General features: G+C 35.1%; 1 protein-coding gene and 1 non-coding gene across 11 annotated transcripts in view; one reads left to right on the top strand and one right to left on the bottom strand.

Moving 5' to 3' along the window:
* MIPOL1 (mirror-image polydactyly 1) overlaps positions 1-26,095 on the bottom strand; it is a 320,015-nt gene that overhangs the window by 66,422 nt on the left and 227,498 nt on the right. The window lies entirely within an intron of this gene.
* Positions 8,334-8,406, top strand: TRNAE-CUC (transfer RNA glutamic acid (anticodon CUC)). Its single transcript has one exon. It is a non-coding gene; the product is annotated as a tRNA-Glu (tRNA).

Below are 26,095 nucleotides of genomic sequence, written 5' to 3'. Positions count from 1 at the left end.
AGAGATATGGGAACATATGTATATGTATAACTGATTCACTTTGCTGTAAAGCAGAAACTAACATACCATTATAAAGCAATTATACTCTAATAAAGATGTTTAAAAAAAAGTATTTATTGAACATTGTTGCTTAAATGCTCCATTCGAATAAGTGGGCTCTAGTATTATAGAAGAGTCACATCAGTTTTATTTCCCTTCCTTTTCTCCTTATCTTTATGTGCAGCCTCATATTCTCCACTGCTTCCCTCATCTACACTCCATTCCATTCCATTTTTGAGGAATATTTAAAAATTAACATTTTTGTTTTGAGATCATTACAAATTCACATGCAGTTGTAAGAAATAATACAGAAAGATCCCTCATGTCCTTTACTACTTTCCCCCAAAAGTAACATTTTGTAAAATTATAGTATAATAGCACCACCAAGATATTGACATCGATACAGTCAAGATACAAAACAGTTATATCACCACGAAGATGCCTCATATTTCCCTACTTCCTTACCACTCCATCCCCTCCTTAAACCCTAAGAACCACTAATCTGTTTCCTATTTCTATAATGTCATTTCAAGAGTGTCATACAAATGGAAAGGTTTGGGGATTTTCTGTTGTCTCTCAGCATAGTTCTCTGGGGATTCATTCAGGTTATTGCATGTATCAATAATGGAATAAGAGTTTTTTTGAGGAAATGGTCTGTTACTTCTAAATTGCCATTTTTATGCATGTAGAGCTGTTCATAGTAATCTCTTATTGTTTTTATCTCTGCAAAGTCTATAGTGATATCCTATCATTCCTGATGTTCGTAATGTGTTTTATCTCTGCTCGTATGTGCTTCTTTCTGTTCTTATCTTTAATATTTTCTTCCTTCTGCTTGCTTTGCATTTATTTTTTTGTTCTCTTTCCAGATTCTTGAGGTAGGACCTTAGATTGTTGATTTGATACACTTCCAATTTTCCTAATGTATGTATTTAGTGCTAAAAATTACCCTCTCAGCACTGCCTTAGCCATGTCCCAGAAATTTTGCTATGCTGTACTTTTATTTTCATTCACTTCCATATATATTTTTAAATTTCCCTTGAGAATTCTTCTTTGACTCATGGATTATTTAGAAATGTGTTCTTTAGTTCCCAACTGTTTGGAGATTTGTTACATCTCCTTACCACATAAGGTAACAAAGGTTCCAGTGATTTAATGTGGATATCTTTTGGGGGGGCCATTTTTGGCCTATTACAATTAATAAAACCAATAAACCTATAGCCAGACTAACCAAGAAAAAAGAAAGAAGATAAAAATTACTAATATCAGAAATGAAAGAGAGGTCATCACTACTGATCCCAGGGACATTAACAGGATAATAAAGTAATGTTATTAACAACTCTATGTCCACAAATTTAATAACTTAGATAAAATGGACCAAATTCCTTGCAAGATACAAACTACCAAAACTCACGCAAGGAGAAATAGACAATCTGAATAAGCCTTTATCTATTAAATAAATTGAATCAATAGTCAATGCATTCCAAAAAAGAAAGCCCGAGGCCCAGAGGAGTTAATCAAACATTTAAGGAAGAAATGATACCAATTCTTTTTTTTTTGATACCAATTCTTTAAAATCTCTTCCAGAAAGTAGAAACAGAGGAAATATTTCCTAATTCAATCTATGAGTCCAGCATTACCCTAATACCAAAACCAGACGAAGACATTATTAGAAAAGAAAACCTACAGAATATTATCTCTCATGTATATAGACGCAAAAATCCTCAACAAATTATTAGCAAATCAAACCCAACAAAGTACGTAAAGAATTATGCACTCCTATCCAGCAGGATTTATTCTTGGTATAAAACATTAGAAAATCAATTAATGTAGTCCATTACAAAACAATCTAAAGAATACAAATCATTTGATCATACCAATAAATGCAGAAGAAGCACTGGCAAATCTAATATTCATTCATTATAAAAACTCTCAGCTAACTAGGAAGAGAGAAGAAATTTCTATACTTGATATAGAACATCTACGAAAAAAACCCTACAGCTAACATCATACTTAATGGTGAGAAATTAGATGCTTTCTCCCAAAAATCAGGGCCAAGACAAGGATATCTCCTCTCACCACTTCTGTTCAACACAGTACTGGATGTCCTAGCTAATGTAATAAGACAAGAAAATGAAATAAAACGTATACAGATTAAGAAGGAAAAAATAAAACTGTCTTCATGCACAGATAACATGATTGTCTACGTAGAAAATCTCAAAGACTCAACGAAAACAAAACAACAAAACTCCTGGAACTAATTAGTCACTATAACAAGGCTGCAGGATGTAAGGTTAATATAAAGTCAATTGCTTTCTTATGTTGCAGCAGTGAACAATTCCAATTTAAAATTAAAACATAATACCACTTATATTACCACTCCCCCAAATGAAATATTTAGATATAAATCTAACAAAACATGTATAGGATCTATATGAAGAAAACTCAGATGAAAGATATCAAAGGCCTAAATAAATGGAGAGATATTCCATGTGCATGAATAAAAAGACTCAATATTGTTAAGATGTCAATTCTTCCTAACTTGTTCTATAGATTCAATGCAATTCCAATCAAAAGCCCAGAAAATTATTTTGTACATATTGACAAACTGATTCTAAAGTTCATATGGAGAGGCAAAAGATCTAGGACAGCCAACTCAATATTGAGGGAGAACAAAGTCAGAAGACTGACACCATCCAACGTCAGGACTTAAAGCTACAGCAATCAAGACAGCATTACACTGGCAAAAGAACAGACAAACCGATCAGTGGAGGAGAATAGAGAGCCTTGAAATAGATCCATACAACAACAGTCAATTGATCTTGACAAAAAAGCATAGGCAATTCAATGGACAAGGAATAGCCTTTTCTTTAACAAATTGTGCTGGAACAAATGGACATCCATACAAGAAAAGAAAATAATCTAGACCGAGAACTTACACCTTTCACAAAAAGTAACTAAAAATGTGTTATAGGCCTAAGGAGTAAAATGAAAAACTATATAACATCTAGAAGATAACATAAGAGAAAACTGAGGTGATCTTGGGTTTAATAATGAGTTTTTAGATACAACACCAACACCATGGATTTTTCATAATCCATGAAAAAACAGATGTTAGACCTTATTAAAATTAAAAACTTATACGCTGCAAGACACACTGTTAAAGGAATGAAAAGACAATCCACAGACTGAAGAAAATCTTTGAAAAATACATATCTGATAAAGGACTAGTATGCAAAATATACAAAGAACTCTTAAAATGCAACAATAAGAAAATAAACTTCAATTAAAAAATAGACAAAAGAAGCAGATATATCACCAAAGAAGAAATACAGATGGCATATAAACATACAAAAAGAGGCTCAATATCATATGCTACCAGGGAATTGCAAATTAAACCATGAGATACCACTATACCCATTGGAATAGCTAAATCCAGAAAAGTAGTAACATGAAATTCTGGTGAGGATGTGGAGCAACAGGAACTCTAGTTTATTGGTAGTGGGAATGCAAAATAGTACAAGTACTTTGAAAGACAGTTTGGCAGTTTCTTACAAAGCTACACATAATCTTACCATATGATACACTGATCGTGCTCCTAAGTGTTTACCCAATAGTAATGAAAACCTATGTCTACGCAACAACTTGAACGTGAGTGTTTATAGCAGCTTTATTCATAATTTCCCCAAACTGGAAGCAACCAAGATATCTTTCAATAGGCAAATATATAAACAAACTGTGGTACATCCATACAATGGGATATCATTTACTGATAAAAAGTGAGCTATCAAGCCGTGAAAACACATGGAGGAAACTTAAATGCATATTAGTGAAAGAAGCCAGTCTGGAAGGCTATATACTGCATGATTCCAACTATATGACACTGTGGAAAGGGCGAAACTACAGACACAGTAAAAAGGTCAGTAGTTGCCAAAGGTTCAGGGGGAGGCAGAGGCGGATAAAAAGGCAAAAGCACATGTTTTTTTTTTAAGTGCTGTGACACTGTTCTGTATGAAACTGTAACAGTGAGTACATGATGTTCTGCATTTTTCAAAACCCATAGAATGGTACAACACAAGGAGTGAACCTTAATGTAAACTATGGACTTTAGGTAATGACAATGTATCAATATGGTTTCACTAACTGTAACAAATGTGCCACACCAACACAAGATATTATTAATGGGGAAACTACGTGTGGGAGGAGGTATATGAGAACTCTGTATTATCTCAATTTTACTGTAAATCTAAACTGTTCTAATAAATAAAGTCTATTAAATCCCACCCTCCCAAGACACACACACACACACACACACACACACACACACACAGTATTAATGAAGGTTGACTAACCATAAGTCCAGTAGGAATCAAAAGTGACATCAGATAGAAAAGAGGGCAAGCATAGCCAGCCATGGCATAATAGCCAAATCAGACCTAATCACACCTGAATTTAGCTATGTCTGTTATAAGTTATAAATTGAAGCATCTCCACAGGAGGGCTTATCAAGTAGGGTAAACCCTACTTGTGATCAGATGTCATATTTATGTAGACACTAGATAACAAACTGTTAGAAATAGTATAGAAGAAATCCCTGAACAATGTAGAAGCCTGGACTCAGTCATCTCTAGGTATAAGTGAGCTCACAATGCTGAGGCCTAGTTAAATGCCAGATATCATAATTTGTCATCCTAATTCTACTGAAATGGGTACTCCATCTAAGAACAGTCACACAAAGGAAGAGTGTCACCTGCATAGGGTCAGTTCTAGACAAAAAGATTTTTGAGGAGCTTGGCACACACTCTCATTAGCCAATTTCTTAGCAGATGGCTGAGAAGTTTGCTCAACTACTGAAAACTATGTCCCATACCATCTGTATGAATAAATGATTTTACTAAAAATGTAAAAACCTCAAATAACCAACTGTTCTTTTTTTTTAAATTTATTATTTATTTAGTTATTTTATTTTTGGCTGCATTAGGTCATTGTTGCTGCGCGTGGGCTCTCTCTAGTTGCAGCGAGCAGGGGCTACTCTTCATTGCGGTGCGCAGGCTTCTCTTGTTGCGGAGCACGGGCTCTAGGACCGTGGGCTCAGTAGTTGTGCCACACAGGCTTAGTTGCTCCGTGACACGTGGGATCTTCCTGGACCAGGGCTCAAACCCGTGTCCCCTGCATTGGCAGGTGGATTCTTAACCACTGCGCCGCCAGAGAAGCCCTAACCAACTGTTCTTACATAGGGTAAATATTTTTCAATTTTATTAGTGATCCTAAGTGACTCCCTTAGGAAAAGTAAATAAAGTCCTATTAGATATATAGTTTTATTTCACATTATATAAAGCTTAGGATAAGCACTGATGCTGATCTCAGCTATGAGGTTTAAATAAATTCATTTTATGAGACCATTACAAACACACAGTGCTTGATACACAGCTGTTGCTGTACAGTTTATTTGGTTAATTGAATTGTTGAATAGGGTTCAGTCGGTATGCATACTGGAAGCATGTGCTTTGTTTTACTTGGAATTGGGTGGCAGCATGGTGACACGTCAGGCCCTGCTTCCCTTCCTCATGTAAATGAATGACTACTGTGTTCTGGGCACTTTGCTAGAGCTAGAGCTAGAGTAGTGACTAAACACACATTTCAAATTATTTTAAGTGCTATAAAGGAAGAGATGTGACATTTGAGTTGAAATTTAAAGGTAAGAGTAGGTATTAACTAGAAGAGAGGTGAAGGAAGCATTTCAGGCACAGGTAAGAACATCTGCCAAGGCCTTATAATAAGAGAAAGGATGGCTGATGAGCTCAGTGAAGCCCAGTTACAACCAGCGTTCGTATCAGTGAACAAGTGGTTGGGTCTAGATCATAGAGGGCCTTTTTGGAACATGAGGACCAAACAGGAATTTGGTCTTTTTCTTAAGGCAAATGAGAAGCTGCTAAAGGATTTTAAAGAGAGGGGAACAAGATTTGCCTTTTAAAACAATTGCTCTACTCTGGCCAGGGGGTGTTTTGTGTCTCTTCATCACCTTATATGACAAACAGCCTCTAACCCCTAAGATGCACCTTGCTCCTTCTCTGAGTGGAATTTCAAGAGAGCATGGAACTATATACTGAGGCTTAAATCTAGGAAATAAAATTCTAGAACTCACCTTTTATTTATTTTCTTGGGTCAGATATTCCACTTATGAAGATTTTTTGTTTTGTTTTGTTTTCTGCCAGGGATTCTGACTAAGTTCAAAGGTATGCTAGCCTGGTCTAAAAGATTGATTTCTCTTGGACCTAGTTTGGGATCATCTCATTTAGAATCAAATTGTCTGTGCTTGTTGTCTTCACCTCAAATTCTATTCAAGGCTCTGCCATCTGCTCTGTTCACAACTGCTCCAAAAAAGATCTTGTTGCTCAGTATAAAAGACATTTTCAATCTTTATGTTATAGGACCTATCAGAAGCCAACTCTTTCTAGAAATGCCTTCTTTCCCTGCTTTCTATGAAAATACACTTCTGGTTTTCTGCTTCATCAAAAGTATTTCTTGATGCTTCTTAATCTCCTTTGGAGGCTTCTTTTCCTTCACCCATCCCTTAACTGTTGGTGTCTTCTCATTCTAGCCACTCTCCTTGATTTCAACCCAGTCCCATGGCTTCACTCAGTCATTTATTTCACTAATGACTCCTAACTTGGAAGTACTTCTCTCCAGATCAGATTTCTATCCTGAGCACCAGATCTACACAACTACCTAGTAGACATCTTCACTTGACCATCCTGCAAATATCTACAACTCAGTATGTCTAAAACTAAACTCAAGATCTCATTTTATATCCTTCTACTAATCAGCCCTTTCTTTCCCTCCCTTCTCACTGGGCATCACTTTCTACTCAGTGTTCACGCTCAAAACCTATGCATTATCTTTGACATCCATTTCTCACCTAAAAATCGAATCAATCCTTTTGATTGATCAATCTAATCAATCCCTTGCATCTTTCTAGTATTCTTTTCAGCTCCATTATCATTATCATAATTTAGAGTGCCTGCTACTATTTTCTTAAGTGGATTACCTCAATAGTCTTCACTTGATCTTTGCCTTGAGTGAGTTTTCTAAAGCACAAATATGAATGTATGACTACCTGGATTAAAACTCTTCAATGACTCCTCACTGCTCTGAGGATAAAGTCCAAATTCCTTAAGCATCCTTTACAAAGCTCTTCATTCCTCTTTATCGAGCTCATTTCTCTTTATTCACCTATTTACCTCTATACTCAAGCCAGGATGAACACATTTCATGTCCCCTAGAACACTGACCTTATCCTCTTTTACTTAACTAGCCCCTACTCATCCTTTAGATCTCAGCATGGATATGAGTTTCTCTAAGAAATCTGACCTGTTGTCCAGATTAGGTGATCCTCTCATGTGTTCCTATAGTACTCTGACCTTCCAACTGGATAGATGTTAAACGATTTTTTTTTTCACCATTTGATCTCTAGTGCCCAGAAAAGGATTTAATAAATATTTGTGGAATTGATTAATTAATTACTGGTTCCATAGGCTTGCTTCATGTGATTCTTAATTTTTTTAATGTTTTAATGGTTGACTAGAATCTCTGTGATTGGTGTGTGCCCTGCAGAATATAAACTATGGATATGTAGCACTGGTCTGTAGTTAACTGATGTGGCTTCCAGGTTGATTGCTTTGTGAACACTGAGAGTAATAAAAAGCCTAAGATTTAAAAAGAAAATGAAAGAAAGAAAAGTAAGCAAAAATAACTCCGATGAATTATTCTCTTCTGGAAGGAGATTTTACATTGACTCTCATTACTGTGGCACCATTGTGGATTTCAGCAGTTTTCCTGGAACACTAGAAACAAGTGCTACTGGACTCCCCCCTGGTGGATGAATGAACATATGCTTGTAGTGAAATAATCCTTGAAAGGAGTCATTCATTCAATAAATATTTACTGAGCAACTAGACATATATAGTACCAAGTATAAATTAAATGCTTGAGGATACAACAGTAACCAATGCAGATAAAAATGTCTGATCTTATAGAGGTTTTGCTCACTATCTTTAGTGCCTGGAAGAACTGCTTAATATTTGTAAATTGATAAATTAATGTTACTTAAGGCCTGCTTCTAATCTGAATCATTCTGTACTTCCTTACATCTTGATAGCCTTCCATTCTAGATATGGGATTGCATGGCAGATGCATAGAGAAGGAAGGAGAGCTGTAACACATTCCTCCTGGGGGTAACCTCTACATCTCTCCTATTTTCCTTTATACCTCTGATTTAAAAATCATTTTTAGGGACTTCCCTGATGGTCCAGTGGCTAAGACTCTGCGCTCTCAATGCAGGGGGCCTGGGTTCGATCCCTGGTCAGGGAACTAGATCCCACATGCTGCAACTGAAAGATCCTGTATGCTGCAACTAAAGATCTCCCATGGATCAACTAAAGATCTTGCAAACCACAAGAAGATCCTGCATGCAGCAATGAAGATCCAGCATGCCGCAACTAAGACCCGACACAGCCAAATAAATAAATAATTTTTAAAAAACCACATTTTTACCATAATTTAGTGTAATCAACAAACGCTAGCTTGTGAAATTTAAAGCAGGTCTCTTTATAGTGAATAGAGTTATAAGAAATTATCTTTTATCAGAATTTTATTGATGATTTTGGCTATGGTAATTGTAGAGAAATGTTATTCACACACACCAGAATGATGCCTTATTTTTTAGGAAATTACACAACTTATTTAAAAGGAAATCAATCTGTTAATTATTTTGTTATATTTTTTAGCAGTTGCTCTGTATAATATGTGAAAATTGAAGACATGAATAAAATCAGTCCAAACTTCTATCAGACTACTTAATCTACATGTTTTAGGGATTATGAAGATAAAAGTAAGATTATTGTTTCTTTGAGAGCTAAAGAACTCAGTAAAGCATTCATTCAGGTTTCTTCAGAAGGGAATACTTGGTTTATCAGCAGTCTGATAACACTAAAACATGCCTTATATCACATTTACAGGCATCAGAATTCTTTCAAAAAAATGTAGCTAATAATCAGGATGAATGTCATTTACTTTTGTTTTGGTCTCCAGGAAATATTGTTTACTTTGCTTTAAAATTTATGTGAGTCATTTTGGTTATATGCCTTTTTTAATTAGGTTGAAGGAAGCAATCACTGGGGAGAAAGCGGAAATCAATTCTGATCTGATATTGATAGCTACTGTGCTGTAAACTGTGTGTCCTTTCTAATTAAATGTAAACATGTTCAGTTCTAAAGTCCAGCAGCAATGACAACAGTCACTAGGAAAGATTGCCTAAGTACTTACTGCTCAACTGATCTGCCTGGCCTTTATTTCTTTCATAGCTGTGCTTGTGCAATCATTGCTGGGGTGAATGCTGGTTGTAACTGACTTTTTTTAGGTCATCTTCAGAGAAAATATTTGACAAGAATGTAGAGTGCTCTGTAATACCTAAAGTTATTTATTAACTATGTCCTTCTGATAGCTAATCAATGGCATTGCACAGAGTCAAATTTGTTACGCCAAACTGCCCCCCTGCCCAAAGCCGAGTCTTGGTAAATATTTAATGGCAGTAGAGGTGTTTTGCTAGTTATCAAACTGATATGTTAAACGACTCTTAAAAGCAACTTTATCTTGCCTTCCCTTCCATAAATGATTTGCTCAGCAATATAGTGTGTAGGTGTAAAAGCATCTGGCTTTCATTTTACTGAGTATCTTGCTCAGAAAAAGACCAAGTAAGAATAAACATGAAAAAATGCTCATTTTAATCAGTACTCTGTCACTTAAACGTAAGAGGGGAAAACAAACCACCAACAACTTCTCTCCTTGGTAAAATGCCAACTCAAAGCATAAAACAACCCAGCCCCTTTCACTGTACTAAACACTACACCAGACTTATTCAAAATCCATTGTACAGCCGCTGTCATCAGGAAATGTTATAAAGTTTCCGTTGCTACAGAGTTGCTACGTGCTCTGTAAAGATCAGAAGACGTCTGGATTTTTGCTTTTTTTCAACACAGTAAAGGTTGGGTTTTACATCTTTACCATTTTAATTACTGAATTTTAGGCCCTCTTGTTTCACTTACTCTAACTCCTGGCTGGGCAGGAAAAAATGGCAGTTTTATTTTTTAAATATGGAAGAAATCTCTTCAGACTTAAGTTTTATTAGAATACTTGATAACTGTTTAGAATCTTTCTAGAAATTAGGCCGATTTAAAATTTTTTTCACTTATTTAATTCTTATAGATTTTAAAGGAAGTTAACACATTTTTTATTCTGGCATGCCCATCAGTCTAAAAATTTAACACTAAATTGACTACTCAATACTGTCTTATGAAGTATGAATTTTAATAGCCTAAATCTAGAAGGTCACAAAATTATTCTCCTAAATATCAAATAAGAATGGGTGACTCAAAGCATTGTACTGAATCAATGGTCCTTTACGATGCATCCTACATCAAAAGGGTTTTCTTTATTGAAAATAAAGAAAAAAGTGTGAAAGTAAAAAGTTTAAGTTCTCAGAATGGAAAAATATTACAAATGTGCCAGATCTGAGGTGGAAACACTGGATTTCACAATCCTTGGATGATCTGTTTATTTACTTTGTGGTGGTCTGAAAGGAATGTTTATACATTTTTTTGCCTGACATGGCTAGTGCATAGAAGAGAAACAGCCGCCTACTATCAGTGACATATGAATTTTTAAGATATTACTGATGGGCCAATTGCTATGAAGGCAAGGTTTCTCAATTTTTCCTAAAATTCTTTCTAAGAGTTATTTAATAATATGGTGCTTTGAGAGAGCAAGGTACCATACTCCAACTTTAAAAGTAGTTTCATTTTGTACATTGCTGACCTCTGTATATTAAAGTTTGGAAAGATGGCATAGAATATGTATGTTTTTAAATAAGTATTTCTGGTTTATGTCTCTTGAAGACATGTCTATATTCATTTTGATATCTGAAATTTTATGTGACATAATGGTATTTCCTTACTTCTCAAAATTTGGCCAGGGACCCAGGTCAGACCAGAACTAGGGGCAGGCCAGCAGGTACATGTCTGGGGCCTCAATTTTAAATGGTCACAAAAACCTCACCGGAATAAATTTAAAATATGGGGGTCAATAACTCATGTTGTACAGGTAACCAATTACTCATGTAAATGAAAAAATGTAAATTGGGTTACTGCTGCTAAATAGATGGGTACCACAACTGGAAATTTAAAACAATTTTTTTTGCTGCCTCTGATACACAATTACATATTATAATGTATGACAAATCACATCAATTACACTTTACCAGCCAGCGAACTTCTGAAACCACATAATATGGGGTGTGATGCCATAGGTGATTTAGTTCTAATATGTTTCTTCAGAAACTGTCTGGTTTGGGAAGTTGCAAAAGACAAATAGAAGAAGCTATGGCAGTACATAGTAGGGGCACCTAGCCCAGATTGACTGAGGGGTAGGGAGGAGCTTCTTAGACGACATGATGTCTAATCTGAGTTTTGAAAAAGGAATAGGAGTTGCTCAATCAAACAAAGGTATATAAAGGATGTTGTAGCTAAAGAAGGTCATGTGTATCAGCATGGTGGTACGAGAAAAGCTTTGCTGAAAATATTTAACTCATTATAGACTTGCAAATATGTCCAGTCCTAAAGAGAAACCCTCAGATCTTTGTAAAGTAGGGGAGGGAGAGGAGATTATTTTAAGAGGGAAACAGAGTGTACTCTTACTTCCAAGTATTTTCTGAAACTAAGAGAGAGGATAACTGATGCTCTGATTGCTGTAAGGTCAATGTGTGGCAACTCTTTGGTCTGGTTGAGGACATGCTCATTTTTACTGTCATCACTCATTCATTCAACAAATATTTAAAGAACATCTACTACGTGCTAGACATAGTTCTAGGCATTATGGATAGAGTAATGAATGAAACAGACCAAGATCCCTACTCCTCTGAAATTTTTGAGAATGAAGTTTACTTGGCTTTATTTAGCCAAGACCCACCTGGCAGGTGAGGTCCCTTCCTGGAGACCTAACATACAGCCCTAGTCTGAGAAGCTCTCATCTCTTACCTGTTTTCCACTCTATCCTCTACATCAAGATTCCCAGATACCAATTCTTTGGTTTTTAAAACTAATATTTTATTTCAAATCTTGTATGTATTTTCATGGTGAGTCCTCTTTTTATATTATATGTATCTCTGGAATAGATTTTCTGTCAACAAAGTATATCTTGCTATAATATGTCCTTTTTAATAGTATAGGTATATTTGAATATTATGCGAACACCAAAAAGAATATTAGTTACAATTTTAAAGAACAATTCAACTGTAAAAACAATTCCTTGAAGGTAGCCTGTAAAGTGAGTTTTCATATATCCATGCTTATTTTCCCAAAGATTTGATATTCTTATAAGAAAAAACATTAGGATGAACTAAAATATTTTGATAATAAGAAAAGGTCTGAAATCATTAATACTAGATTTTGTAGTATTCAACATCCATCTATATTCTGGTAATCACTGCCCATAAGAGATTTACTTTGAGGACAGACAAATATAACTTCTAGGTCTCTTAGAAGTAAATCATCAAAACAAACAAACCAACCAATCCAACAAACTGACAGTTAAATGATATAGCAGGGAAATTTCTACTGTCCTTACAGTCCAATATTTAGCTAGCTTTGGATTGAAGTAGTGGATTAGGACAAGATGTACTGCTGCTGAGCTTATTGTAACAAAGAATGTTGGGCTCCTTTCAATAAGCAAGGTTGTATTTCCTTTATCTGAAAAATTCATAGCTGCAACATGCTTGTTTTTCATTTATTAAGTTCCTATTGTGGGTATGTATAGAACTTATCTGTAATACAAATATAAACATGGGCCCAACTATAATCTGTTCTTCACTTGGGGAATATGTATCTGACCTTGTTCACTACTCAAGAAAATATCTGCTAATTGAAAGGTAGATTCAACTAGGAAAAAATATAAAAAAGACTGATTTGGATGGGTAAAGGACTGAAAGCTGGACTTCAGTTTATTTATCTTATTCAGTTTGTTCCTGCTATGGGTATGGTAAATTCATAAATAAAGAGCTACCAATATTAATATAATATAGAAGAAACCTATATTTTCATCTACATGAGACAGGGCTTCTGCAATAATATTGTCAGCATATATTACTTTTTTTTGGTGACTTATTGAAACATATTACAAAACAGAATATAATAACAAATGATTATTTTAACGAGAAAATTACATATATATGGATTAAATCTGATTTGGTAAACATGAATTTACCAAATTTGAGCTATTAAAGGGATCACTCACAAACCAATGAAATAAATTTTAAAACTTAAAAACGTGTAGTTTTCAAGAATAAGACATTTCTAAAAGTGTACCTGTTTCAAAAATATCTGTCTATAATATACCAAATACACTACTAGCCCAAGTGTTACAAACTGAATAAGAGTACGTCTGCCCTTAAGAAATTAAGAGTGCAGTTGAGAAGACAGAAATTATACTACAAACAGAGCAGAAGCAGACCTAATTTGGCTGGTGAATGGGAGGTGAGGATGGTAGTAGATTATTTAGAAGAGAACAATTCCTAAAAAAAAAAAAAAAAAAAAAAGTAAGCAAAAGCCTACTGGTGAATCAACTATACTCCAATAAAAACTTAAAAAAAGGGCTTCCCTGGTGGCGCAGTGGTTGAGAGTCCGCCTGACGATGCAGGGGTCACGGGTTCGTGCCCCGGTCCGGGAAGATCCCACATGCCGCGGAGCGGCTGGGCCCGTGAGCCATGGCCGCTGAGCCTGCGCGTCCGGAGCCTGTGCTCCGCGACGGGAGAGGCCACAACAGTGAGAGGCCCGCGTACCGCAAAAAACAAACCAAAACAAAACAACTTAAAAAAGAACAAAGCACACTGGTGAGAAAAACAACAGCATGGGGGCAGCTGTAAGCAGTTTGTTGTGGATGGGGTCTCAACTAGATGGCAGGAAGAGGGCAAAGATGACACTGAAGAGGCAGTCATGGGGGAGATCATGAGGAACCCTGAAAACTATGACATTATCCTGTGGGAATGGAGGACTATTACTGAAAGGCTTTAAGGAGGGAAATGGCAGCCAGGAGTGGGGAATGGACCCGAAGATAGCAAAACTGGCTGCAGAGAAATTATGTAGGGGGCTATGCCAGTAGTTCCAGTGAGATATAATGAGGGTCTGAATAGGGTATTGGTAACCATGATAGAAGAGAGAAAACAGATTCAAGAAGTATTTAAGAAGGGAAACAGATGAATTTGTTGACTCAGGCATTTAGAAGGAAGAGCAGTTTTTTAAATAAAGTTGCTGCCTTCAGTTTCAGACATTCTGAGTTGGGGTGCCCATGAAGTATCATCTGGAAATGTCCAGCAGATAGTTTTCATACATAGACTGAAGCTAAAGAGAAAAGTCTGGGCTGTGTATCTGCATTTGGGAATCATTAGCATACAGGTGGGGGTTAAAATCAGAGGAATAAGTAGAGGCAGTCCAGGGAAAAGATTTCTAAAATAATTACTATCACAAACAATGAAAAAAATTGCTGATAGACAGTTATAATAAAAACCATAGACTTTTTTTCCCAGGAGAGACAGTGTCTTTTTTCTGATATTCTAAGTGAAATAATAATAAAAAATATTTATCAGCTACCTCCTATGTGCTCAGTATTGAGAGAAATAAGAGAAATGTAAGACTTATTCCCTAGTTCACACTGCCAATACTTTATTTCTCACATAGATTCATATATAGATGCTTCTTCCGCTAGCTTTCGTATCACAACAGAGTACTTTACATTTTCATTCTGTTATTATCTTGGGACACTTTTGTTATCCTTTGCCAGCAACAGGATCAAAAGCAGTGATTAAGAGGTGAAAAGAGCATGGGGTTTGTGGTCAAAGGCCCTGGGCTCTTCCATCTACAATCTGTATGCTTTTGGGCAGATTACTTAACTGAATTTTAGATTCCTCAATTTTAAGACAGACAATTTGCTTACTTCACACAGTTATTATGAGGATCAACTTAGATTATGATTATGAAAGAACTCTGCCAAAAGTAAAGCCCTATATAAGTATTAGCTAACACCATCACTACACCTCTGTGGTAGACTACCTAGACAGCATGGGAAGTGAGGAGTGGAATATCGACATCAAAGCTGGCAAAGAAAACTGGCCCTGTAGAAGGCCAAACCTGGGAAGCACCCTGAAGCCTATAATCCAGTAGGAGTGAGACCTGGAGCTACGAGCATTGTTCTGGTCAGAGAGCATGGAGTCATGAAGAGCCAGCAGACAAAACACAAGGTGCCTTGGATCAGCAGGTAGCTATACGGGGGCAACTGTATGACCTAGTGTGGAAATATCTTATGTTATTTATTCTAGGTCATAGCTAACTAGAAACATTTTCCAGATTCTGATAACTGGCTGTTGAAAAAACTCTCTTGATTATAACAGTGTTTGAAAGCATCTCTTTAAAAATAACAGAATTCTTCAAATCACACATACATGAAAAAAAAATCTGGGATTCTGGACTAAATGACAGACATTCAAACCTTGAATTTTGGGGAAAGGAAAAGAAAGTGATGATACTATTGAGTAACATCAGTATTCACCAGTGGAATAATTCTGACTAAAGACCCTAGACAATTTCAATAATTAAGAGGTAACACTGCATATGCAAAGAACACTGGATTTGGTTAAAATACTTTGGTTCTAAACTATCCTTGTCACTAACAAGCCATGATACTTTGGCTAATCCTGCTTAACTTTTCTAGGACTGATTCCAAATCTGTAGATAAAAATGAAAATGATGCCTATTGTTTTACTGAGTGCTTTCAACGTTTTAGGCACTCATTTGGGCATTTTACATACATTATACCTAATTTGTACAATAATGCTGAAAGGTAGTTATTATTTCCATTTAAAATGAGAAACTGGAGGCTAAAGAGGCTAATTTACCCAAGCTAGTAAATGGCTGAGTCAGGGTTCCAATCACAATATATATTCTTCCAAAAATTACATCATTTTTGTTTTTTAAAATATGATTTTCTCAGGACTCTTTCGGCCTTAATATTTTATAAGACCAATATTTAATCAAGTAAAACGAGTGCAAGTACACATTCTAAGTTCTTTTATGTAGGATATCAAAGATTGGTTATGGGATCCAAAGAAAACTACCGAGCCTCTCCTTGTTTCACTTTTTAAACCATTTTTATAAAGATAGTAATTCATGATATTAATTATCTCACAAGAGGTAGGAAATAAAAAGTGCTTATGACCTTGATGTGGAAGACACAAAGAATAATAATATATAATTGCCTATCATACATCTAAGAATCTTCTGAAATTTTTTTAAATAAAAAAAATCAGTTTTAATGCTCTATGTATGACCTAATAATAAAGATTATCAGATGGGAATTGAAGGAAATTTCTTCCATTGGTAAGCAAAATGTACATGCTAACATCTTTCATATTCCAATCCATTACTGCAGCTTTTTACTACCACTGCCTGGTTTTTGAAATGCAATTCCTTAGAAGGCCATTTCACCAAAAATACCTAAGGAATAAAAGCTTAAGGAAGAAAGAATGAACATCCTGCTACTTGACATTAATCCCATTAACTCAGAGATCCTAACAGACAGACATGGCATTACTCCTAACTGGAAGACATTGAAATTAAAGCACAGGGCTTTAAAATTAATGGGAGTTGCACAACTGAAACACTGTATGTCAACTTGATAATATGCCCCTAAATTATTGTTCATGGAGAGTGCCATTCCTCTGTTTAATCAAGAGTTAAAGCATGTGCAGTAATTCCCTATTTTCATAATATTCTTTCTGACAATAAAGATAACAAGTACGAGAGCAATTTTTAGCTGGCTAAACCTGATGTACTGGTTTTGTTAATAAAAAATTCATGACAATTAATGAAATGGATCTATTAGGACAGTCCCCCAAAGTAGTACAGCTGCCCCACCTACAAATGAACTTCTCATGACCTATATTATTCAGAAAGAACTGTAGTAACTTGCTCTAAAAATTGTTACATACAAAAGGTTCACACCAAATCAAAGCATTATTCAGAATCTGGCAAGATAATTCAAGAGAAGAATGTTTGATATGGCCACCTTTAATCAAGTTTTCATATTCTGTTCATATTCACGAGACTATTTCTCTAATTAATGCTTTTCTACTATATTAAATTATAATGAATGCAAATCTACATTTTAAACATCATTTTAAGATATTAATAACTAACACTTGGCTGAATTCCAGATTTCATACTTTGTTATTTCAACTGCACTGAAAAGACAGACTACTGAGTAGCCATATCTCTTTCTTTTCATCTCAAGTCCTTAGTGGTCAAGTGCTAGGCAAAGAGAACAGACAAAAGAACTTTAAGATTAAAATGATTTGTTTGATATGCTTTGACAAATAAAACTCAGTAGAACATTTATTTCATACAGTTTCCCCTTTAAAAATAATCCTTTGCCTGAACTAAGTCATGCTTTGTGTTTAAAATCTATTGGATGTTAACGTTTTTTCTAACATATATATATTTTTTTCTTTCATTAAAAAATTTATGACTATCAGGGAGATAATTAACTCCATTTCCATATACAAAAGTCAGAGTCTACACAACAAAGTTCATTGTACAAGAATGACAGACTTGTACAAAAAGGAAAGTGATGTGTTGTGTTGCCCATGATGAGGATATGGAAAATTTATGATATACAATGTTTTCTAAACCAAAGAATCCTTGCCATATTTAATTTATCTTTAATTTAGAAATTAAAATTATTTTAAAAAATCTCTACTTACACAATAGCTAATGAAGTCCACACCAGATACTAAGCCTTTTTTTTTTAACCTATGAAAAGACATATGATGAGAGCCACTGGATGAAGAAGAATAAAACAAGGTAAATAAACAGAAAACCTGATCCCTCAAAAAACAGTTTAGATGACAAAAATAGGAAAAAAATTAATATAGACAGGAGAGATATGAGAAGACAATATGTTGAGTATAAAAGATCAGGATGCTATGAAAAAGGAATAAAACATAAGAAGGCATTTTTAGAGAATAAAAATTTCATTGACTAAATTAAAAGCAACTAGAAGGATGTGACTGCACAATGTGAATGCATAATGCCAATGAACTGCACAGTTAAAAATGGTTAAAATGGTATACTTTGTTATATATATTTTACCACACTTAAAAAAAATGAATGTGTGAACTTTTATGCAATTTGCTAAATGGAAGAATATTTCCCAGAAAAACTCCTTTTAACCAATAGCTGTGGTGGAAATTTTGTATCTACAAACAACTTATTTTTATTCTTGGAAATGGAAAGCTACTTAAAAGCAACAATGAGGAAGTAGGCTGCATTATTTACACAAATAAATGTTTTCAACCCATTGACAAAAAAAAAAAACTTGAAAAAAAGTTGAGGAAATTTCTAAAACCATGTATCAGAAAAAAAAAAAGAAAAATATGAATCAGTCCAGAAAGTACAACATCTGGTAATTAGGAAACCAGAAAGAGACATAAGAAAGAAAGAAACAAGAAGAGGAGAGGAAACTCTCAATCTTAAGGAGCATTTCTCAGGGATGAAAGACAAGACTCTTCCAATTGAAAACATCTATAAGTACAGAGTACAATAAATGAAGGAAGATCCACTCTCAGACCCTCCCTATGAGATTTCATAACATCAAGGTGAAAAAAAATTAATATCTTTCAAGAAAAAATGTCTACAAACGAAGACTGATTTGATTCATTATGGAATCAGTTACTGGAAATAGAAAAAGAAAAGAGTAATATCTTGAAAGTTTTGAAGGGATGTAATTTTCAAATTTAACTTCTATATTCAGAGAACTTAACCATCTACCCTTTGTTTGGAAGTTACTTGAACAGGAAATAAAGCAAGAAAGCAGACATGGAATCCTAGAAACAGAGAAACCAACCCCTTAGAGAAGTGAGAATTCCTAGGATGACAGCTGTGAAGCAGCCTAGACAGCAACCAACAGGTCCAATTACAGCAGGAGGATGGAGGGCTCTGCTGAAAAAGGGAACTACGGAAAACAGAAAGTAAGAGTGACAAGATGGAAAAAAGCTGAAATAAAAGCACAAGATGCAAGAAAAAGAAAGGTAATTAGAAATTTCAGACAAGATGAAACAACTGTAAAGAGAAAGTCATGGCTCAAGTAAGAAAAAGACACAAAATATGGTATGATTTTAAGTACTTGATGGAGTTTAAAAAATCCTTTTGTCTCGATCCAAAGAACATTCTTCTTTGGCACAGGGACTGACAAATTCAACCCAAAGGAAAGGAACTATAATTCTTGAACACCACATGGCCAGCATAGTTAATAACATTGCTTTCTGTTTTTCAAATAGGAAAAAATTTTAAATCTTAACATCATCTGTATATAAAGTAATAAAGAATTTCATTACTAATTCCACTGAAAGAGAGGTGGAGAAAAGAAAATAAAGTTCAAATTCTTCACCTTCATTCAACTTGTTGAACACTTTTTTAGGACAACTGGGACAATAAGAGTTCCTTACAGATCTATTTCAATGTTTTCTAGAAGTCTACATTTTGTCAGTGATTATACTGATAAACATAATTATTTAAAATACAATCTGAGTGAATGTTTGCCTTATTTTAATATTTTAACAATTGTTTGTGGATTACCTCTGACAAAGATTTCTTCCATTTTTAAAATTGATAATATCAGTGACAGAACCCATTAACAGGGAGATTAAAAGAAAATGAAATAGAGCTATTGATTCTTAGAAATGACTTTGACATGGCAAAAACTTCAGCCTGTCTGATCAAGTACCAATATATGAAATGAGAAAAATACTCCTCAGGTGACAAAAAAAGAATGTGATCTCACTGCTATTCCCTTCTTTGCTGGCATAAACCAGATTTATTTTAAGGTAGTCTTTGAGAATGTCTGTGGAGTCATAAATGAGTTAGAAAATAAATATGTAAAAACAAATACCTTGAGAAATACCTAAAGGAACATGTCTGTCATGGAATTTGAACATAGTATATATTAATTAATAAATATTGACAAATGCAAAAACTACAAGTGATCTTCATATGCATGAAAGAGTCAGCAGCATACTGATTTTGGAATCTGAGATCTTTTGGTTCTTTTAGTATAGCTAACAGTGTAAAAGAAGACTTTCAGTTCTCTAAGATCCCTTTAAGAAGTTTTCCACCCCTTGCACTCCTGATTAACCCCACCCCACTGATTTTAAAAGGCAACAGCATAGCAAACAAAATTAATTTCCTTGTAAAGATCTTAAGACTATTTAATATGTAAGGAATAAAATGAACTAATAAGACTGAAAACTGCTAATGGTTTTTCTGGTTGTTATTATTTATTGGCAAATCAAACAATCTTTTAAGAAAAAATGTTTATTTTTAAACTCAGTCCTGGTGTGGTTATGATACATAACTTTCACTAATATATCTGATTATGTGTATCTCATATAATTTTTGAGTTGTTTCCTATGAAGCTGATATTAAAACTTATAACATCTAAAAAAAAAAAGAAAAAATGGTCAATATAGTTTAATCAAAAAGAATTCTGCTATGTATTAGAACTTATAATAATATCAACATCAATAATCTCAAACAAAAATAACTTCCTGCTAGCAACACTGTGGGCAGTTTATAAATAAACTACTTCAACACTAGAACTTAGACTAGCTTCAAACAAAGCAGCATATATAGGACACCTTGCTTCACATTCTTGCTTCAGAATATGAGCTGCCTTCTGCAATGATACTTCTGTCCTACATCAGCCCACACTGGTTATTGCTGCTCTTGCTATAGTACAGAGAGGCTGTCCCTTTTAAAAGGAAGATTTGCCAGTCTTGAAGAGTTATAAAGGACTATTAGAACCTAACTGGGGTTTTCTCTCTGGTGAGTGATTGAACTAGTATCCTGAAACACAGCTCTGAAGTATTTAATTTTCTGTGGCTCAGATTATTTTTTTGTTTTCTTTTTAATTTAAGAGCATACCCAGTTTGCAGCCAAGTGATGAGGGAGGTATTCTTTAATAAAGCCTACTCCTTTAAGGATTGTTTTATAAAATCAGCCATCAGGAGTCCTAAACTTTACCTGTGATCTTGCTCTTCCGTGTCAATGGTCAAGTCATCTTACCTCTCTGGTTCATCTATCAACATTAATCACTGACTATCTACCCATACATTGAAAAGATAGGTACCAATATCCTTTAACTTTTTTGAGCAAAATAATGTCACATTGTATTTATTTATTTTTTTTTAAAAGGGAGCTCGCTGGGATGAAATATTATGGTAATGAATATGTCATGTTGACTCTAGCTGCCAGTGGGAGTAAAATGCAAATCAGCGGCATCAACAAACAGTATTGAATTATCCACAGGCACATATCATTGTTCTGCTTCTTGTTACTCTATCTAAGTTGAACATGTTCTTATGCGTGCCACTTCTAATAAAATACAAATACAATGACACAAAGGAATATCTGTAAAACTATTAGCATTTCAGAGCTAGGTGAGTGTATCTGGAAGCTATGATTGTAAAGTTACCCAGATTGACTCAGTGAAATGAGGGAACTAGACTCTGTCTAATTAGGTTATATCTTATTGAAGCTAAAACATAAAGTTTGTGTAGCTTTCTAAAAGTGTGATAATCATCTCTCACTGAGAGTAGAGCTAGAAACCAAGAGAACTAGTCTAATCATTTATTTATTACACAAATAATTATTTAGCACCTACTATCAGACAGACAGTATATTAGATGCTGGAATAAAAATTCAAACAAGACAAAGTCCCCGTCAAGGTAATTTCTGTGAATGATGTGAGGGTTAATGTTAATTTTTTACATATAGTTATCCAGTTGCACTATCACTATTTGTTGAATAGACTTTCCTTTTCCTGTAAACTGTCTTGTATTCACCAATGAAAATAAATAGACCATATATGTGTGGGACTCTATTCTATTCCAATAATCTACATGGTACTTCTATCCTTTCACCAGTACCAGTGTCTTCATATCTGTGACTTTATAGAATATACCTTTCAATCAGGTAGTATAATTCCTCCAATGGTTTGTTACATAAAATTGCTTTGGCAATTCTAAATCAATTGCATTTTCATATATATTTTGGAATTAGCTTGTCAATACCTATAATAGTGGTATAATTTTTATTAGGATAGTGTTAAATCTGCAGATGAATTTGGAGAGAATGAATATCTTAGCAATACTGAAGACTTAGAAAAGTCTTCCCATTTATGAACACTGTGTATTTCTCCATTTATTGTACTTAGGTCTTCCATAATTACTTTCTGCACTCTGCAGTTTTCAGGGCATAGTGTTAGGTTCATCCTTAAATTTTTCATAATTTTGAGTGTGATCATAAAAGAAACTAAAAATTTAACTTCATTTTCTAATAGTCCATTGCTAATAGATAAAAATACAATTGATTCTTGTTTATACTGACCTGAATTCACTTATTCCAGTAGCTTTTTTGAAGATTCCTTAGGATTTTCTATGTATACAATCGTATTGTCTATGAATAAAGGCAGCTTTATTTCTTTTCAATTTCCAATGATTATGGGCTTCCCTGGTGGCACAGTGGTTAAGAATCCACCTGCCAATGCAGGGGACACGTGTTCAAGCCCTGGTCCAGGAAGATCCCACATGCCACAGAGCAACTAAGCCCATGAGCGGCAACTACTGAGCTTGTACTCTAGAGCCCGTGAGCCACAACTACTGAGCCTACGTGGTGCAACTACAGAAGCCTGCATGCCTAGAGCCTGTGCTCCGCAACAAGAGAAGCCACCACAACGAGAAGCCTGCACACCACAACGAAGAGTAGCCCCCGCTCACCACAGCTACAGAAAGCCCAGGCACAGCAATGAAGACACAATGCAGCCAAAAATAAATAAATAAATAAAAATTAAAAAGAAAAAGTTTCCAATGATTATGATGACTTCCTATGGGAAGTTATATTGAAGTGGTGAGTGAACTTCCCTGTCTTGTTCCTGATCTTACATAGAAAGCACTGAGTCTTCTATCATTAAATATGTTAGCTGTAAGTTTTCCCCTAGATGTTCTTTATCAGTCAGACTGAGCAACTGAATGGGTTTTGAATTTTATCACATGCTTTTCCTATATCCATTGAGATAATTGTTTTTTCTTTATGTCATTAACATGGTGAATTACATTGATTTTTAAATGTTAAACCAAACTTGCATTGCCACCTGGTCACAATGTAGTGTCCTTTTTATATACTGTTGGATTTGAGCTCCTAATTTTTGTTGAGGATTTGGCCTGTGGTTTTGGTTTTTTGTAATGCCTTCACCTGGTTTTTACACTAACGTAAAATTGGCATAATCAACTAAGTTGGGATGTATTCCCATCTCTTCTATTTTCTGAGAGACTTTATGTTAAGATTGCTTATTGTTTTCCTTAAATGGTTGACAAAATTCACCACTAAAATGCTTGGCCCTAGCATTTTTTTGTAAAATGTTTTAAACTATGAATGCAATGTCTTCAATAGACATAGGGCTGTTCAGTTTTCATTTCTTCCTATGTCAAGTATGGGTTTACTTCTAGACTCTCAACTCTATTGAATTTATCTAGATATCTATCCTTATGTTAGTACCACACTGTTTTAATTGCCATTGCTTTGCGGTAAGTTTTAGAAACAGGAAGTGTGAGTCTGTTTATTTTTTTATTTTTCAAGACCGTTTTTGCTATGCTGGGTCCCTTGCTATACCATATGAAATCTCTACAAATAAGACAGGATTCTGACAGGAATTACGTTGAATCTGTAAATCAATTTGGGGAGTGTTGCCATCTTAACAATATAGTCTTCTTATCCATGGACATGGGATGTTTTCCATTTATTTTCTTTAATTTCTTTTAACAATGTTTTATAGTCTTCAAACTGTATGAAATGTATTCCTAAGTATTTTACTCTTTTTGATGTTATTATAAATGTTGTTTACTTGATTTCATTTTTGGATTGCTCATTCCAAATGTATAGAAATACAACTCATTTCTGCATATTGATTTTGTATCCTGCAACCTTACAAAACTTAGTTTTTAATGAATTTCATAGGATTTCCAAAAATATGATCATATAATCTGAGAACAGAGATAGTTTTACTTCTTCTTTTCCAATCTGGAAGCCTTTTATTACATTTTCTTGCCTAATTGCCCTTGCTACAACATACAGCACAATGTTAAGTAGAAGTGGTGAGGGTGGACATCTTTGTCTCATTTGTGATCTTAGGGAGAAAACACCACCCTTTCATCATCAAGTATGATGTCACCTGTGGGCTTTTCAGAGATGCCCTTCTTCAGATTGAGAATATTCCTTTCTATTCCTATTCTGTTGGGTTTTTTGTTTTATTTTTTAGTCATGAAAGGTTGTTGGATATTGTCAAATGCTTTTTCTGCATCTACTGAGGTGATCATGTGGGTTTGTTCTTTATTTTATATTATTTTGTTTATGTTTACTTTTATATTAATGCATATGCGATATGTATGTGGATATGATTGTTAACTTTATATGTCAACTTGGCTGGGCCACAGTGCTCAAAAAGTTGATCAGACATCCTAGACGCTTCTGTAAGGGTGGTTTTTGAATGAGATTAACATTTAAATTGGTGAACTTTGAGGAAAGCAGATTGCCCTCAATAATGTGGGTGGGCCTCACACAATCAGTTGAAGGTCTTACTAGAACAAAGACTGACCTCCCATAAGCAATAAGGAATTCTAGCAGTAGATTATCCTTGGAACCAAACTGCTACCATGGCCCTTCCCTGGTTCTTTAGCCTGATGGCCTTTGTATTTGAACTGCAATATCAGCTCTTCCCTGGGTCTCCAGACTGCTGGGCTACCCTTAAGATTTTGGATTTGTCAGCCTCCATAATCACATAATCACACGAGCTGATTCCTTAAATTAAATCTCTCTCTATATGTACACACCCTACTGGTTCTTTTTCTCTGGAGAACTCTAACTAATATAGATTTTGGTACCAGGAGTGGAGTTATATATATAACAAATACCTAAAAATGTGGACATGGCTTTGGAACTGGATAAAAGGTGGAGGGTGAAAGAGTTTTGAGATACATGTTAGAAAAAGCCTATATTGCCTTGAAGAGACTGTTGGAGAAAATACGGATGTTAAAAGGTGATTCTGGTGAGGTCTCAGATGGATTCAAAGAACGTGTCTTTAGAAATTGGAAGAAAGTTGATCCTTGTTTTAAAGTGGCAAACAACTTGGCCGAATTGTGTTCTAGTGTTGTGGAAAGTAGAAATTGTAAGTGATGAACTTGGATATTTAATTGAAGAGATTTCTAATATTGAAGGTGTGGCCTGGTTTCTCCTCACTGCTTAGGATAAAATGTAAGAGGAGAAAGATCCGTTGAAGGAATTGTTAAGTAAAAAGGAACCAGAACTTGAAGATTTGGAAAACTCTCAGCCTATCCATACTGCTAAAACTGAGAAAGTGGGTCCTGGAGAGAACACTAAGACAGGACATAAAGAGATTGCAGGTGTGACTCATGGATCTAATCAGCCATCTCAGCAGAAGCTAGGAATAGACATGGGATTATATCAGGAGAAACACTGCCAGTCTGGACTAAAGGGGACAGAGACAGGACAAAATGAAGGAAGGCTGCTGGACTTCTGAGATTCTGTAAGACGAGACAATAGAGATATCCATCTTGCTGCACAATATGTGTCATCCTTCAAGAAAGAGAAGAACAACCCTAGAGGTGGTTCAGATATCAAGAGGGCTGCCACTATAAAAACAGAATTACCATATGACCCAGCAATCCCACTCCTGGGCATATACCCAGAGAAAACCATAATTCAAAAAGACACACGGGGGCTTCCCTGGTGGCGCAGTGGTTGCGCGTCCGCCTGCCGATGCAGGGGAACCGGGTTCGCGCCCCGGTCTGGGAGGATCCCACGTGCCGCGGAGCGGCTGGGCCCGTGAGCCA

This window comes from Physeter macrocephalus, chromosome 11 (assembly GCF_002837175.3).
Source record: "Physeter macrocephalus isolate SW-GA chromosome 11, ASM283717v5, whole genome shotgun sequence".
Lineage (NCBI taxonomy): Eukaryota > Metazoa > Chordata > Mammalia > Artiodactyla > Physeteridae > Physeter > Physeter macrocephalus.
Note: the sequence above shows the minus strand (reverse complement) of the source record. Positions and strands in the feature narration are given on the sequence as shown.